This window comes from Nicotiana sylvestris, chromosome 6 (assembly GCF_000393655.2).
Source record: "Nicotiana sylvestris chromosome 6, ASM39365v2, whole genome shotgun sequence".
Classification (NCBI taxonomy): Eukaryota; Viridiplantae; Streptophyta; class Magnoliopsida; order Solanales; family Solanaceae; genus Nicotiana; species Nicotiana sylvestris.
This window is the reverse complement of record NC_091062.1, coordinates 42455298-42474133: the sequence shown is the minus strand read 5'-3', so window position 1 is coordinate 42474133 and position 18836 is coordinate 42455298. Positions and strand designations below refer to the sequence as shown.

Here is an 18836-nt window from a genome sequence, read left to right as displayed (position 1 = left end):
TTAAATAGGCACGAGACGAAGTGCAGATACGAGTCTCGTACCAATTCAAGTCATTTACAGCCAACGGATTAGAAGACATTAAAGACAAAGATCTGATGACAGAGAGGAGTCCAAATTTATTATTAAATACCTGATACGTTAGAAAATTGGTATTTAATAGGAATGATTGTATAACGGCTTATTTAATATCATTTATTACTCATAATTATACCATTAAAGCTGAGGCTTCATTCCTTTACCTAGAATTACCTATAAAAGGAAGAAGAATCATCATTTGTAAGGACACGGAATACTATTGGGAACTCATTGAAATACAAGCTCATTTGCTATTTTACCATCATTCTCAAAAGTATTTTATTTTCGTCTCCTGATTATCAGTAACCCGAATTTATTTTTAGCTTTGACCAAAGACCCAAATTTTTGGTTAAACAGATTGGTTCCGTTACCGGGAATCTGATAATCTTTTCTTTTAAGCTATATCTTGTTGATTGTCGTCACCATGTCAAACAACAACACCGACAATAACAGTAATAACACATTGGGAAACCATGAAAATCAATTTCATCAAAATCAAGATGACATGGTTCCCTCCCCTCCAGATTCACCACGTCAATCTCGTGAAGGCACTCCTGTTACTGAATCCCGTGCTGATCAACAAGAACAATCTGAACACTTTGAAGGAGTTACAACTGAAGCTTTACAAAAGCTAATTGATGCACAGGTCGGCAAAGCTCTTCAGGCACTTGTTAGTCGATTGCCTGCTGCACCACCCACACCAACTCCTAATAATAATACATTGGAGAATCCCCATTCTGGTCTTGATAATTCTGGAAACGGAGCAACCCCCAGTGAACCACAGGAAGGGGGATCAGGTAATTCAAATAATTCATATTTGCAAAATTTAGTACTAACCTTGCAGAAACAGATTAAGGAACAAAATGAGCTTATTGAACAAATCCCTGGAGTTCCGCCTGTAATAAAAGGAGTAGACATGGACAAGTACTCACAACAACCATGGAAGCCAAGTGCTGCTCCCCTTCCGATTCCGAAAAAATTCAAAATGCCTGACATCCCAAAATATGATGGTACTACAGACCCACGTGACCACGTGACTGCATTTACAACAGGCGTGAAAGGCAACGACTTGACCAAACAAGAAATTGAATCAGTATTGGTCAAGAAATTTGGAGAAACACTCACCAAGGGTGCATTAACCTGGTATTCTCTTTTATCTAAAAATTCTATTAATTCTTTTGCTGAGCTTGCAGATTCTTTTATTAAAGCACATTCGGGAGCACAAAAGTTTGAAAAAAGAATGGAAGATATTTTCAAAATCAAACAAGGGGATTCAGAGTTGCTTAGAAATTTTGTTGATAGATTCCAGCGTGAAAGAATGACTCTACCTCGTGTGCCTGACAATTGGGCTGCAATAGCCTTTGCAAGTAATTTAAATGACAAAAGTTCTGAAGCCACGAGACGACTCAAAGAAAGCCTTCGAGAATTTCCTGCAACCACGTGGAATGATGTTTACAACAGGTATAGTACGAAGCTGCGAATTGAAGAAGATACCGTACCTAAGTTTCATCATGAAGAAAGGGGTGGTCCCCGAAGATCAGAAACCGAAAAAAGATCAGGTAAAAACAGGTATGATCCATATATGGGACCTGCAGGAAAAGACCCACGGTCGAAACAAGATAGCCAGCAATATGATCAAAAATCGAGGAACAGGGAGTCTGGCTCTTCTTCAAAGTTCAGGAATGATCGGAACAGACAAGAATCACGAGATGATGACAGAAGTTTAAAGGCACGATTCGGTGGATATAATTTTAATGTCTCTACCTCCGAGCTCGTAGCTGTTTTAAGAAGCATGGGAGATAAGGTACGGTGGCCAAAAGAGATGCGGTCAAATCCAAGTAGACGCAATCCGGATCATTGGTGCGAATTTCACAACGATCACGGGCACAAAACTTCAGAATGTAGATTCCTGCAGAGTGAAGTGGATCATTTATTGAAGCAAGGATACCTCACTGAGTTATTTAGCGAGAAAGGAAAACAAGCTTATATGAAAAACAGGCAGGAGCCACCGCAACCTCCTTCACCCAAGAGGACAGTGAATGTCATAAGCGGGGGAGAAGATATTCATGGCATAACCTACACAGCCTCCAACAAGGTTTCTAAGGTAACAATTACACACGGGAAACGGGTGCGACAGTTCCTAGAAAATAAAAGTATCTCGTTCGATGACGCAGATACCGAAGGAGTGACAACTCCACATAATGACGCACTGGTAATATCTTTACTTGTACATGATACTAATGTAAAACGAGTTTTGATTGATCCAGGGAGTTCTGTAAATATTATATTACTAAGGGTACTACGGGAAATGCAAGCTGAAGACAAAATGATACCCAAGGCGCACACCTTGTCAGGCTTCGACAATTTAAGTGTAGTAACAAAAGGAGAGGTAATTCTAACAACTTTTACTACGAGTGTTGTTAAAGAAACTAAATTTCAGGTAGTTGATATGGAAATGGCCTACAATATGATCATGGGGAGACCATGGATACACGATATGGATGTTGTCCCATCAACTCTGCATCAGGTTATTAAATTCCCATCACCATGGGGAATTTGCCAAATTCGTAGGGATCAGCAGATGGCTAGAAGTGTCAACGCTGTAACAAGTACGAGCACCGTAAGTAAAGAAAAATAGCAATTACAGGAAACAGTTGAAGGTAAAAAAGATCAAACTTCAGCTGAACAAGAAAAGACAGATTTGGACTCAAGGCCTGACACAATTCAGGAACCAGAAGAAAATAAAAGCATCAAAACGACAATTGAAGAGCTTGAGGCAGTGATGTTATTTGAGCAATGGCCTGAACGGAAGGTTTATGTCGGGGCCAATTTAAGCTTAAACATGCGAGGTATGATAATCGAATTTTTAAAAGCTAACTTAGACTGTTTTGCTTGGTCCCACGCTGATATGACAGGGATACCACCGGCTGTGATGACTCACAAACTCAATGAGGACCCTTCTTTCACACCAATAAAGCAAAATAAAAGAAAGCAAGGTGCTTTCAAGAACCAGGTGATTCAGGATGAGGTCCAAAAATTATTAAAAATCGGATCGATCCGTGAGGTAAAGTATCCTAATTGGTTGGCTAACACGATGGTCGTACCCAAGAAAAATGGTAAGTGGCGTGTTTGTGTGGATTATACCGATTTAAATAAAGCCTGTCCAAAAGATTCCTTTCCCTTACTGTATATAGACCAACTAATTGATGCAACCGCAGGTCATGAACTTTTAAGTTTTTTAGATGCATACTCGGGATATAACCAAATTAAAATGGATCCTGGTGATGAAGAAAAAACTTCTTTCATCACAGACAGGGGGACTTACTGTTATAAAGTAATGCCTTTTGGTCTCAAAAATGCTGGGGCAACCTATCAAAGGTTGGTCACAAAAATGTTCCAAGAACATTTAGGGAAAACAATGGAAGTATATATAGATGATATGCTCGTCAAAACCCAGCGATCTCATGATCATATTTCACATCTGTCTGTTACATTTGAAATTTTGCGAAAATTTAATATGAAACTCAACCCAGAAAAATGTGCATTTGGAGTTGCATCAGGTAAGTTTTTGGGTTTTCTTATTTCTAACCGTGGTATTGAAGTGAATCCTTCTCAGATCAAAGCAATAGAAGAAATCTCTGATATCCTTACTAATAAAAAGGAAGTACAAAGATTAACGGGAAGAATTGCAGCTTTGGGGAGATTTATTTCCAAATCCTCAAAAAGGTGTTTTAAGTTTTTCTCTGCACTCAAAAAGCAAGATCAGTTTGAATGGAATGAAGATTGTCAACAAGCCCTTAGAAATTTGAAAGTTTATTTGTCAAAACCACCATTGTTGGCAAAACCAAAGGTGGGGGAAAAACTTCTCATCTATCTGGCCGTATCTGAAGTCGCGGTAAGTGCTGTTTTAGTCCGTGAGGACCAAGGTAAACAATATCCTATTTATTATGTAAGTAAGTCCTTATTGGAAGCTGAGACACGAAACCCACAGCTAGAAAAATTAGCATTAGCTTTGATCATGACATCTAGAAAATTAAGACCTTATTTTCAGTGTCATCCCATTAATGTAGTTACTGCTTTTCCGCTTCGAAATATTTTGCATAAACACGAACTTTCAGGAAGATTAGCAAAATGGGCTATAGAACTAAGTGAATATGAAGTTGTTTATCAACCCAGGACCGCTATAAAGTCTCAAGTACTAGCTGATTTCGTGGCTGGTTTTAGCCAGGGGGTGCATTTAGAAGCAGAAAAAGAATTACTAGTTTTTAATGGTGCAAACCCGGGGACTTGGGTTTTATTCACTGATGGTTCATCTAATGTAAAAGGGGCAGGCCTAGGGATAGTCCTCGTACCACCTGCGGGTGAGACTATTAGACAGGCTATAAAATGTCATTCTATAACTAACAATGAAGCAGAGTATGAGGCTGTAATTGCAGGTTTAGAATTGGCACGAGAACTCGGCATAACACAGATTATAATCAAGAGTGATTCTCAACTCGTGGTCAATCAAATGCTGGGGACTTATACAGCCAGAGAGACGCGAATGCAAGAGTACCTCGCAAAGGTACGGGAGTTAATAAAACAATTCCAAACTTGGAAAGTAGTGCAGATCCCAAGAGATGAGAATGTAGAGGCAGATGCTTTAGCAAATCTCGCATCTGCAGCAGACGTAGAAAACAATACAAATGCTTCAGTCATACATCTATTTCATTCCATTCTCGAACTTGATAAAAACGAGGTAAATTTTAATCATTTAACATGGGATTGGAGAAACGAAATTGTTGCCTTTTTACAGCACGGTACCGTGCCTAATGACAAAGGAAAGGCTCACGCGCTTCGCAAAAAAGCTGCTCGATATTGTTTATATCAAGGAAATCTTTATCGAAAGATGTTCGGTGGACCACTAGCAAGGTGTCTCGGACCCTCTCAAACAGAATATGTGATGAGAGAAATACACGAAGGACATTGTGGGAATCACGCAGGGGGACGGTCACTGGTAAGAACATTAATTCGCACAGGATATTACTGGCCTAAGATGGAAGAAGAAGCAACCAGTTTCGTGTCCAAATGTGATAAATGTCAAAGATACGACAATAATATGCACAGACCAGCTGAGTTACTACATCCTGTTATAGCCCCGTGGCCCTTTATGAAATGGGAAATGGATATCGTAGGTCCACTTGCACAAGCAAAAGGTCAGGTAAAGTTTCTACTTGTACTTACAGATTACTTCACTAAATGGGTAGAAGTAGGGGCCTTTAAACAGGTACGAGAGAAAGAAGTTAAAGACTTCATATGGCGAAATATAATATGCTGCTTTGGAGCACCAAAGGAGATCGTGTGTGACAATGGACCACAATTCATTGGAGCTCAAATCACAGAATTTCTTCAAATTTGGCAGATTAAAAGGATAACATCTACGCCATACCATCCAGTAGGTAATGGACAAGCGGGATCCACAAACAAAGTCATTATCAACAACTTGAAGAAGAGGTTACAAGATTCAAAAGGTAATTGGCCTGAGGTGTTACCTGCAGTATTATGGGCTTATCGTACAACGACTAAAATAGGCACTGGAGAAACGCCATTTTCAATGGTTTATGGTACGAAAGCCTTAATTCCAGTTGAAATAGGTGAGCCAAGCACACGAGAAGTAATTGAACGATATTACAATAGTAAAGCACGCCTTAGATTTTTCAAAATTGGGGACTTCGTGCTTAAAAAGGTGTTCCAATCTGCAAAGGCTGCCAACTCAGGAAAGTTAAGTCCAACATGGGAAGGACCATACAAAGTCTGTGACATTGCGGGAAAAGGAGCATACCAGTTGGAGACAATGGACGGTAAAATTTTACCCTCACATTGGAATGCCATCCACTTAAAAAGATATTACTTTTGAGAAAGTACTTACGGTCAGGTATCACCGTGTTAAAATTTCTCTCTTGGATTATTAATATTTTACTAACGATTTTAGATGCTAGGCAAAATACCCTAACTCGTGCCAAATGATGAGTCACAACCTGCAAGGTAAAATGGAGTATTCTTAAATTCCTAGCCCAGGGTTACAATTAATCTGATGGATATACACACGAGTTAGGCAGTCTTCATCTAGAATCGCATCTTCGAGTCCCGTATATCTTTCTGTTTCAGGGAAAGGGCCAAAGTAAAGGAAATAAACAAGTGCTCGAGGTTTCATACTTCACCGCTCAAACACTTGGGGGACTACAATATTGTACACAGATACGAATATCGAACAAAAGTCATCCACAAAGAGACAAGTGTTGAGTAAAAGTTACGAAGTCTTCAGCATTCATGAGAATAACAGAGTCATCTCTCAAAACTCATAAACAAAGTCACCTCTTAAACCCTTCTTAATAAATAAAGATAGGGTCATGACTATGTACTGAAACAGGTTATGAAGAAAAACCTTGTTTATTCTATGTTATGTACAAATCTGTTATAAGAAAAACAGTTACGAGAAAGTTGTAGATGTATTGTAATACATGTAATAGTCAAACACTTGTTAAAATTTATGAATAAAAACTTGCCAAAGTTGTTTCATACAAAATGTGTGTATTCCTATTTCTTTCATCGTATTATAACACCATTATGAAGTTGAGACGTCTTCTTCATTAAGTGTCGATAAAATAAAAGGGCCCTCTTTTATAAGCCTCATGTTAATAATCCATGAGAAGAATCATAAAGCATTTTATAAGGATAAAAATGCTAAGCTATTCCATAAGTCCTAGATAAATAGGCAATAATAGAATATACAGAAGTACCGATAAAACTTCTTAATATAAAAACACTAAGTACAAACTTAGTCAACAAAATATTTGTTTTATACAAATGCCCCATTATGATAACTGGGGACTTCATCAAAAGATCACTTACAACAATTTCATTTTCAGCTAGTCACTGAAGGGTTTGGAACATCAGAAGTTTCACCCTCGGGAGCAGGAATTGCAACCCCAATTGCTGCAGTAGCCACTTCTTCATTTAAAAGTTCTTCCGTTCCAGGAGCTTCAAGTATAAGAGAAGGAGTATCAGTAGATTGTTGACTTTTCCCGATGGTATCTACGACTTTGGCCAGTTCAGACTGCAAGTCAAAGCCTTCCTGAGCAGCTTTCATTAAAGCATTACGGCGAGATTTTAGGAAAGCCCAACTCACTTCTATGTTGAAGTTCTCTTCCAGAAGCCCATATTCCTTTTCCCACATAGCAAGATCGTTTTTCAAGATTTGGTGCTCAACTAAATGGGAATCAAGGGAAGCTTTAAGAGAGGCATGAGAACTCTTCAAGGCATGAATCCCGTCAGAGGAGGTCTGTAAGTCAGCTTGAGCTTGAGTCAAGCTTTGCACTAACTCTCTTGCATACTCTTCTTTCTTAGCCAAAAGGGCCTTAAGCTCCCTAACTTCTTCACTAGCCTTTGATAATTGTTCTGACAAATAGCATTCCAAAAACTCTTTGTCTTTTTTAAATTGGCTTGAAGAAGCCTTGGCAGTTGCCAGTTCAGAAGCCAAACCACGGTTTTGCTGCTCCAGGAGGTTTTTATTTTCTTGCAACTCCTCTATGGTCCCTTGAGCATTCTCAAACTGTTCTTTCCAATTGGTTGCTTCAAGCTGGGCTCCCCTGGCTATTTCTTCGGCCTCTGGACAGTTTTTTCAGACTCACGAGCTTTTCTTTCCAGAAGGAAAATTCTTCCCATTAATTTCGTACCAATGAGGTTAGCCTACAGAGACAACTCATAGAAATGAGGGATTGAAGATAAAAAAAAAACATGTTGGTAAGAAAAGGAAAAATACATTCAAAGTAGAATGAACTATGTCATTCATCAAAGTCAAGTAGCTATGGCTCTCCATCTTCTTCTTCTCAATATCTCCAATTAGGGGCTCAAGCCAAACATCGGCTCTACCAGTCTTTCTCAAGAGGCTATGGTTGGTAGGAATTTCCAGAGTAACACTTCTCATAGTCATACTTCCACTGCTAGAACCTGTCTCTGTATGATGAACAGAGGGAAGAGGAGCAATGGAGGGAATGGAAGGAGAAGATGCAGAAACAGGAATAGAAGGAGAAGATGTAGAAACCAACGCAGGAACGGACATAGAAGCGGTAACAACTGGCAAAAGAACGGAAGTCATCAAAACTGGTAAAGAAATACTTACGGTTGGCAGAGGAATGGAGGAAATAGGAACGAATGAGGAAAGAGGAGCTTCATCAAAAACAGGGCCGAGCTCGCCACTCCCGAAACCACTATAAAAAAGATACTGAATTGATTCATTATTATCTCTTGGTTCGGTGTCCTCGTCAGAATGAATCAAAACAGGCTCGGTAGTGGAGGTTCGAGCAGGAGTGTCTTCAATTTCATCATCAATGATTATTCGCCTCCTGACCCTTGGTCTGGTAATTAGAGAGGTACCCTCCTCTTCTTCAGAACTTTCTTTTATAGCTTTCCTTTTTGGCAGCAAGGCTCGAGCCTTATCCAAATCAAGAGCAGCATTCGCAGACATGCGAATAGCCATAGCTACTTCAGCCGTCATTCCTCTAATGCCAAATCCTGATTAAAGGATGGATATACATGATCAAAATTGAGGAAAAAATGCTTAACATGTAAAAAAAATATATATAAAAAGGGGCATACGATGTGTTTTGACCTTCCAGCCATGTAAGGAAGAAATCGATTTCCAAGTTCTTTGCTCCCTAGAAGCAATCTTCAAAAGTGAGTCTACCCAACCACGGAAGTTGGGAATAGGTTCCACATCTCCCATGGTTATTACAAAAAACCAAGAAGAGACGAGGTTAAAAACAAATTTCTTTTGAAATTCTCAAAAGTAGGTACGGTAAATAAAAGGAAACCTACGATCAAAATTCCACTTCTCAGGGAAGGGAGTATTTGTTTCGCCAATCAAGTCCACCGTACGAACATCAACGTAACGGATATACCATCCACGATCTTTGTCATCTTCAGGATTTACCAGAACTTTTTTGCTCCTTGCAGTTAAGGTAAAAAACCCATGGCGTATTAAGTTAGGGTGGTATAAATGAATGAGGTGAGAGAGGGTGAAATTGACATTGGCTTTGGAGGATAAGTATCTCAAACAAGCCACTGTTCTCCACACTAGTGGACCGATTTGGGCCAAACAAATTGTAAAGAAATGGCAAAAATCAAGAATAACTGGGTCAATCAGAGGATTAAAACCTAAAGTGAAGGGGTAAGTATAAACAAAAGAATACCCACTTCTAAAGGAGGAAATTCTCTGATTTGGGGAAGGAATTGACATTCGAAGACTATCCTTCCAGTTATAATCTTTTCTTATGGTGGGGATTGTAAGCTCGGTTACTATTGTAGGGTAAGTATCGGCTTTTTCCAAATTTGCAATTTGCTTTTGAAGAGACGTTTTGTCACTTTCAAAAGACAAATCGCTGGGAACTATCTCATCAACTGAGGGTTCTTGAGAAGAATCAAGAATTTCTCTACTTCTGGAAGAGGTGGCCTTTGGGATAGAACTCCTTGAAGAAGAACCAGAGGAGCCGCCTCGAGTAGATTCTAACCCTGTTCGAAGCCTACCTCCTCCGCCTCTTCTGTGTCTAACAGGGGCGTTGGGGAATTGGTCTAGAATTGGAACTTTTTTACGGTTAAGGTTTGAAGAAGACATTGTTAAGAAGGATAAGTCGAAAGAAGGTAGAAATAAAGAAGAAAGTGTTTGTTGAAGATTTGTGAAGAAGGCAAAGGAAGAAAAAGATATGTATATAATGGGAACCGTCAAACTTAGAAGTGTAATGATGGAAAGCCTATAATAAAGGCAACTATCACTTCGTGAATAGTGAGAATGAAGAAGTCTTGAAAAAGGGTGTAAATAGCAGAATCAATCAGAAAATGACACATGGGCAGAACATTAAATGGAAAAGACTACTGAGACATTAATAATGTCATAAGCATTAATTGTGGCAAAAATTCCTTTTTTATGAAGATCCACTTCCCAATTATTTAATTGATAAATAAATGGAAAGTGGGGGGACTATCTGTATTGAAAAAAAACTGAGTTTATATTAAAGATGACGTGGCATGACACGTGGTTTGGTTAAATGGTCAAAGCGCAACAATTGACTAAGAGGCACGGATAGAGACAGCCACAGGAAGAGGAATTTAAATAGGCACGAGACGAAGTGCAGATACGAGTCTCGTACCAATTCAAGTCATTTACAGCCAACAGATTAGAAGGCATTAAAGACAAAGATCTGATGACAGAAAGGAGTCCAAATTCATTATTAAATACCTGATACGTTAGAAAATTGGTATTTAATAGGAATGATTGTATAACGGCTTATTTAATATCATTTGTTACTCATAATTATACCATTAAAGTTGAGGCTTCATTCCTTTACCTAGAATTACCTATAAAAGGAAGAAGAATCATTATTTGTAAGGACACGGAATACTATTGGGAACTCATTGAAATACAAACTCATTTGCTATTTTACCATCATTCTCAAAAGTATTTTATTTTCGTCTCCTGATTATCAGTAACCCGAATTTATTTTTAACTTTGACCAAAGACCCAAATTTTTAGTTAAACAGTAGTGACCGCAAAAAATAAAAGGAGGGAAATAATAGTTACGGATGAGAGGTAACGTATAATCACTTAAGTTATTTAATTATCTTACGTAACTAACACTAGATAGAATTTATTTTGTCTTTTCTAAACAAGGGAGTTTGTAATATCTACAACTCCTATTAGTAGTGTGTTGATCAACCCGACATTTCAAAAAGCAACAGAGCTGCAAAATTGGTATTATTTTTTTCCCTCTCAAAATATTACTTACTACTTATATCATAGTTATGAATCATCTGATAATCCTCTAAATTCTATAATAAATACAGGCATGATAGTATGAAAGCTGAAAATAAAGATATTACGAATGCCAAGTAAGCTGATTAGAGAAGCCAGAGAAGTGAAAATTGATGATGTCATAAATTACTCTACAACTATGAAGGTGATTATTTGTGAAATATTTCAAAATAATTATACTTTCTTTTTGATTGTGTAAACCTAATAATTGATATTTGTTTATATGCAAGATTTATACTGTAGATTCAATGCACAAATAACAGGCTTTATAAATAAAGACGATCCGTGGTATTATTCTTGCAAAAAATGCTACAAGAAGCTTAAGTAATTATACATTACTTCTCATCCGTAACTATTATTTCCCTCCTCTTATTTTTTGCTGTCACTACTTATGCCTTTACATTGACCAGAATGCAAACTACGTTTGCAAAAATTAGAAAAAATTGAATACAAACTACATGTAACTTACAAAGTAATTATTAAGAACATTAATGGAAAAAGGGGAATTACATGTAAGTTTCTAAGTCAGTGAAACAAAAATAAAGTGTCCTTGAAGCTCTCGAAATTTTCTAGCTACTAGCATAAAAAAATCTAATACCATCAGGTTAAATTACTCTATGATATTTGTATCAGCTGAGTGTTGTCTGTTTAATTGATAAAAAAAGAAACTTAGGAGATAAATAAATAAATAGAAGAAGGGGCATATTAGTCAAAGCTGAAACCACATAACATGATTTGTAATTTTTGGTGAAATTCTGGTCTGCAAAAAACCAGGCTACAACACCGCGTCTGCTTTATATCTGGAAAATAGCCATTTCAGTGTCATTTTCTTGGCCAGCTATATCATCAATTTAATTTTAAGTGATAGTTAAAACTTAGGGTAAGAATATACACATAAAGAAAGGCATATAAGTATTGGAGTTTCTTTATCCGTTCATGTAAATTCTTTAATGAATATCAATTTTAAAGTGTGGTGCCGCAGAAAGAAGTTAACAAAACTTAGCAACTTCTCAAAGTTATTTGTATTTTACTTTTTACAAAAATTAAACTGAGACCTGAAAATATGTTCATTTTACTCTTTCTTTATCATCTTTTTGTTTATGAAGATATCCTTATTAATTTAAAATTGACCTCCTATTGTATACAAGTTGATTTTGAAGAAAAATGCACCCATCATGTTACTGAGAAACTTAGATCTATCAAATGACTTATGCAATGGTACAAGGATGGTATGTAGAGGTTTTGACAACAACGTCATACATGCAGAAATTATGATGGGTCAATGTACTTCCAAACATGTGTTCATCCCCAGAATTCAACTTTCGCCTCCGGAAAATGAAGGATATTCTTTTAAATTTATCCGAAAACAATTTCCAGTACGCTTGTGTTTTGCAATGACAATAAATAAAGCACAAGGGAAAATAATTTCAAATGTTGGATTGTATCTACCGCAACATGTTTTCTCGCACGGACAATTATATGTTGCACTTTCAAGAGGAATATCATTATCCACAACAAAAGTTCTGGTCATGACAGAACAACCAAAGTGTCAGAAGGGAACATACACAAAGAACATCGTCTACCAAGAAGTCTTAGGTAAAAAATCATCACAATACATAGTTCTATATAATTGTTTTGTCTAACTAACATGACTAAATTGAACGTTTTTGCAGGTTTAGATGATGATGCTGTCCAATCAGTTTGAATTCATAACTTATGCTAATGTAATGATATTCTCAGGCATTGAATGATTGTTGGATTCTATATAATTCTCTCATTAATTATATTGCATGTTCCTTTATATACATAATTACCTAAATCATTACGTGTTATTATCAACGTGCAACACACGTTCATAGAAATTAGTAACTTTCTGAAAGCTCTTTACGGTTCTCGCAAATCTCCATACATAAAATAAGCTACTAATATCCCTATTTATAATCGTATGAAACCTCTTTTAACTAGAAATAGAAAACCTATTCCTATATTAATTCTGTCTACAAATCCTACTTAGACATGGATTAAATAAGTTAAATTCTAAACAATTAAAATTTCCTACTATAACTTTGAATTAGTTTCCAATATTCTCACGTAATTCAAAGTTGTATACGTTTGATTTTCGTTGTGTGTTGGATAAAACTCTCGAACTTCTACTTTTGTTAAAGCACATGTCTTCAATCCTCGTTGATGCACTTTGTCACCAATATCCGATTTTGTTGAAGCACTTGTCTCCAACTCCTGTTGATGAACTTTGTCACCAACACCCAATTTTGTTGAAGCACATTTCTTCAACTCTCGTTGATGCACTTGTCACCAACACACAATGTTGTTAAAGCACTTGTCTCTAACTACCGTTGATTCACGTTGTTACCAACACTCAATTTTGTTGAAGCACATGTCTTCAACTTCTGTTGATGCTCTTTGTTACCAACACTCAATTTTGCACCAACACCTAATTTTGTTGAAGCACATGTCTTCAACTCCCGTTGACGCACTTGTCACCAACACACAATTTTGCTGAAGCACTTGTCTCCAACTATCGTCGGTGCACTTTGTCACCACTCACCAATTTTGTTGAAGCACCTGTTTTCAACTTCCGTTGATGCTCTTTAATTTGTTACCAACACTCAATTTTGTTGAAGCATTTGTCTTCAACTCCTGTTGATGCACTTTGTCACCAATACCCAATTTTGTTGAAGCACATGTCTTCAACTTCCGTTGATGCACTTTTCACCAACCACTCAAAGGTAAGTTTTACAAAGCTGTGGTTAGACCGGCCATGATGTATAGGGCTGAGTGTTGGCCTGTTAAGAACTCATATATCAAGAAGATGAAAGTAACAGAAATGAGGATGTTGAGGCGGATGTGCGGGCGCACTAGGATGGATAAGATTAGGAATGAAGATATTCGGGAGAAGGTGGACGTGGCACCCAAATAAGCTATTAATATCCCTATTTATAATGGTATGAAACCTTTTAACTAGAAATAGAAAAAACCTATTCCTATATTAATTTTGTCTACAAATCCTATTTAGTTATGAATTAAATAAACTAAATTCTAAACAATTAAGATTTTTTACTACAACTTTGAATTAGTTTTCAATACATTTTTATATACACCCACTTTTGGGGTCACTATTGAAGTTATAGCTGCATTGTATAAAATTTTGCAAAATGTACCCGCTTTTCAATGTAATTTCGGAAATCAAATTTGAAGTTCTTTTATCTTTTAAATGCAACTTCAAAAATACGAATCTTAAATAATTCAATCTATTGAATGCAACTTCAGATTTTGAATCTTAAGTTTTGAAACATGAAATTGTTCTTCGAAATTCAATAATCCAATATACAATTCAATGCCTAAATCTACTTCAATTAAGCTTAAATTTGAAAAATAACTTTCAAATATCATAAAGAAGAAATATCAACCATTAAATTATAATAACTATAACAAATTTAACACTCATTTCGCAACTAAGAAGAAGAAGAAAACAAAGAAGAATAGAAAGACGTATGTATTTGAAGTTATTTAAAATTGGGTATCAATTAAACTTTTTAAAAAAAAATTAGTACAAATTCAATGGGTGGCGTAGAAATGTACACCGCATGAAAATTTTATTGTGAAAGGGCGGCTCTGGGATTTGAAGTGAAGTCATGGCCTTAGGCCTCCAAAATATTTAAAGCCCTTAAAATATGAAGTACTATTATATTATTATATGATATATATGCGCTTTATATTTATATAACTACTAATAAAAAAATTAAATTTAATATTGTTTTAAATTTGAAAGAGTTAGTATTGATTGGGCTAAAACGATAATTTTTTTTCTATTGTTAAATTAAACGGAGAAGGGTCAACACTATCCCTATCGTTTGCTAAATGATTTATAAATACCCTCCGTCTATCTATCCGTTCAAAAAAACACACGACGTTAATTCTATTAACAAAATTACTCCCGCGACTAACGGCAAAACTGGTGGGCCTACATTTAATGACGTGTTATTTTTCTACTGGGCCACGTGACAATCTCTGACTGAAACAAAAATGAATACCATTTCGACCCACTTAGCTCACCCGACCCAATGGCTTCCCCATTTTTTCCAATCTTCTTCTTGATTTTTCTGATCTCTGAGCTTCAAACTGGGGCAGAAATCGCCGATTCCATCACCAAGATATATAATTCTTTTCTTCCCTTCCTTAGCCATAGCGGCTTGTATTCTCTCTACTATCAAACCCTGTAAGAGAAACTCTATTAGAATAACTACTTAATTTCATGTTAAATTTTTTAAATTGCTGACTTGTGTTTATGAAAAGATTTTCTTATTATAATAAGATGGATTATTTACCTTGCACATGTTGGGAGCGCAAAGATTGCAGTCATGAGGAGATGTTTGAAAATCAACATAAGGTAGGATTTGGAGTCTTCCTTCCTCATCAACATAGCCTGGGTTTGTGTTGATTTCTGAGAAACAATTCCTTATTCCCAGATGTTTCAAGATTGTCTCTATGAAGAATACGTTTGCATCGCTTACTACTCTCAAATCACACCTGAATTAATAAACATTCAATTAGTTTAAACCCACAAAATTTCTGATTTTTTATTAAACAGATTAAAATAAGAACATAAGAATTAGACAAAAGTTACAGCCACAGGTCAAATTACACTAATAACGTAAAGCAGAAACACGGATAAAAGCGCTTAGAAAATTGTCTCTTTAGATTTTTTCCCTCAACTTTTTCCCCTAAAATTCAAAACAAATTAATAATTCATCCCTAATTGTTATTGATGCAGGATATCAAGCAGCTGGAAGAGGTGGTTGAAACTAGCAAGGCCATGGACAACAAGAATAGTTGTAACCATTTAGCATGGTCCACAGATCGGAAAAATCAAGAAGAAGATCGGAAAAAATGGGGAAGCCATTGGGTCGGGTCAGCTAAGTGGGTCGAAATGACATTCATTTTTGTTCCGGTCAGAGATTGCCACGTGGCCCAGTAAAAAAATGACACGTCATTAAATATAGGCCCACCAGTTCTGCCGTTAGTCGCGAGAGTAATTTTGTTAATAGAATGAACGTCATGTGTTTTTTTGGACGGATAAATGAACAGAGGGTATTTATAAATCATTTAGCAAACGATAGGGGTAGTTTTGGTCCTTTTCCTTAAATTAAATAATATATTAACCTTTTAATCATTTTTTTTCTTATGTATACTCTTTTTTTCAAGTTTTTTACGATTTTATTTTTTAGTTTTTACTTAAATTCGCTAAATTAGTTTTTTTGTCCCATTTGTTTGATTGATACATCAAAAAAGTACGTTCTTTTGTATCTTATATATTTTTTTAACTAAGAAATTTTCAAGGTAAGTATCACAAGGTTTAAAACTCGATAAATAATAGACTAACTCTTTTAATTATTTTCACTTAATACTATATTTTTGTATAGGGAATAGTTTAACACCTGCACTTAATTTACTCTTCATGCATTGTCTTACACTAGATCAAAGCCACGTAGGTTTTTTTTTGTCTTTCATTATTGTATAGTAGATATTATGAAATAAATTTAAGGGTCTTTTACTATATTTGATTTTAGGCCACCAATTTTGTTGAGATTACTGCAACGTGTATATACTATTCAATCAGCTTCATTGCATTTGATAGTTGAATGATATATTCATTGTCTTAAATATTTTTAATCGTTTTATTTTATTTTAATTGAGATTTTTAAAATTTAATAGAGAATGCCAAGGGTAGACGAGTGGTTTAACGGGGAATCTAGTAGAGCCTTGATTTAGACCTTCGAGATTTTGAGACCCCAAAAAATTTTAAAGTGAATTTTATGATCTTATTTTAATTTAGACAATATCAAGTTTGCAGGAAAAATAAAAAAAATATGAAAATTTTGTAAAAAAAATAAGGAAAGAAAGATTGTCTATTCTTTAACACTAGAAAAATTTAAAAACATTGAATTGAACTACTGAACTCTTTATATTAGCAAATATAACTTTTTACAACAATATCAAAGAAAATATATTGTCAATACATGGTTAACATCTTATTTATTTAATACTATGTGAAGTTCAATATTTTATGTCATAAAAGGATATTATACTATAGACATATACGAAATCTAATATAAGAAAGTATAAGGTCTCTTATTAAAATTTAAATTTAGGCTACTAATTTTATTGAGTTGTCCTTGTTGATATTTTCAGCTTATTTAATTTCTCTAACGCGCAAAAATGCTAGACAAATTGGCCTTTGCTAATTACTGCCACGACCCCAAAATTCACCCGATCGTAATGGCGCTTATCGTGAAACTAGGCCAACCGACACATTTTCAAAATAGTTCAACATTTCATTTAAAGCTTAAATAATATCATTTTCGACTGAAATTCCATAAAAGATGTAAAGTCAAAACCAAAAAAAAAGCGACAATACAACGCCCGACCTCGGGTGTCACTATGTCATGAGCAATACTACATCTGTTTCGAAACATAACTAGACCGAAATAGTCTGAAAATATCCAAAATATACTAGAAGGTAGATAGAGAAGGAGAAAGGCGGGACTGCGAACGTCATGCAGCTACCTCGCTATCTCCGAAGAAAATTCGCGTCTGGAACAGTCAACAGCCACCGTGGCCTGAGATACCTGGATTTGCACACAAGGTGCAGGGGGTAACGTGAGTACACCAACTCAGTAAGTAACAAGTCCAAACTATGGACTGACAGGTAGTGACGAACTAAACCTCAACAGGTAACACTATTAAACTGCAAAGTAAAGTAGGCATGCTTGCAGTTCAAGTATTGAGCTCAACAGTAAGTAAGTACAAATCTGAACAGTGTGAAGTATAAAACTCAGCAAATCTCTATGTACCAATGCACAGAAAGCATGAAAATGCACCATGTACCTCCACTCTCAAGTGCTCAACCACTCGGTACTGTATATGGCCATCCGGCCCTGGGAAGATCCATCCCGAAATATATAAACATCACTGACAACAGTCACCCAGTACCGAGGAAGGCCATTCCATCCCTATGGAGAAGATCCATCTCTAGGTATAAGTACTTCAGACAAGATCCATGTCCAGGGAAGATCCATCCGTCAATAATATCAACTGCGCTCACTGGGGGTGTGTAGACTTCAGAGGAGCTCCTTTCAGCCCAAGCGCTATAACAAGCCAACGAAGGCATAATTAATATTCCGCTGTAGTGTGCAACCCGATCCTATACTGTCACTCATAATCAGGCTCTCGGCCTCACTCAGTCATCACTCTCCAATCTCGCACACACTGGCTCACAATGCCATAATACTAGCCCAAAACAATGATATGATGTGCCAAATGATAACAACCGAGACTGAGACATAATAGGGTATGCATGAACAAGACTGAGTATAGAGTATCAATGAAACTAATGATATGACAGCAAGAAACGACCACTCGGGTCTTAACAGTATCGGCTTGAAGCCCTAACATGGTAATTAGCATGATTTATGGCTCATTAACTTAATCACATAATCACAAGAAAGTTTAACGTTTGTTGACTTGGTTGTATAGGTGCATGCCTAGAAACTCATCGAGAACTGGTGAAGTATTTGAAACATTATCAGATCCCGAGAAAGTTTTCAAGGCCTTGAATCGGTTCAACCGGAAAAACAAACAACAACAAACAACTGAACAATTCGAACCAAACATGGGGGATCACATAGTAGACCCAGCTGCGCCATTAGCGCCACTAGCACCTCTTGTGCCAGAGGCTGTGCTATATGACTGGGTACAACCCACAACAGAGAACTTGGCCACATCGATTTTAGTCCTGTAGATACAGGCTGAATCGTTTCAAATGACGAACAACATGCTGCACTTGTTGCAAAACAAGGGCTATTTTCGGGGTCAAAAATCGAAGATCCTCAACAGC

General features: G+C 36.4%; 1 long non-coding RNA gene across 1 annotated transcript; it reads right to left on the bottom strand.

Moving 5' to 3' along the window:
- Positions 1-14882: 14882 nt before the first annotated feature.
- On the bottom strand, positions 14883-15990 carry LOC138872161 (uncharacterized). The gene is made up of 3 exons (XR_011400614.1): positions 15949-15990; positions 15268-15469; positions 14883-15156 (listed from the first exon to the last, which is right to left on the bottom strand). It is a non-coding gene; the product is annotated as an uncharacterized lncRNA (long non-coding RNA).
- Between the last annotated feature and the right edge of the window lie 2846 nt (positions 15991-18836).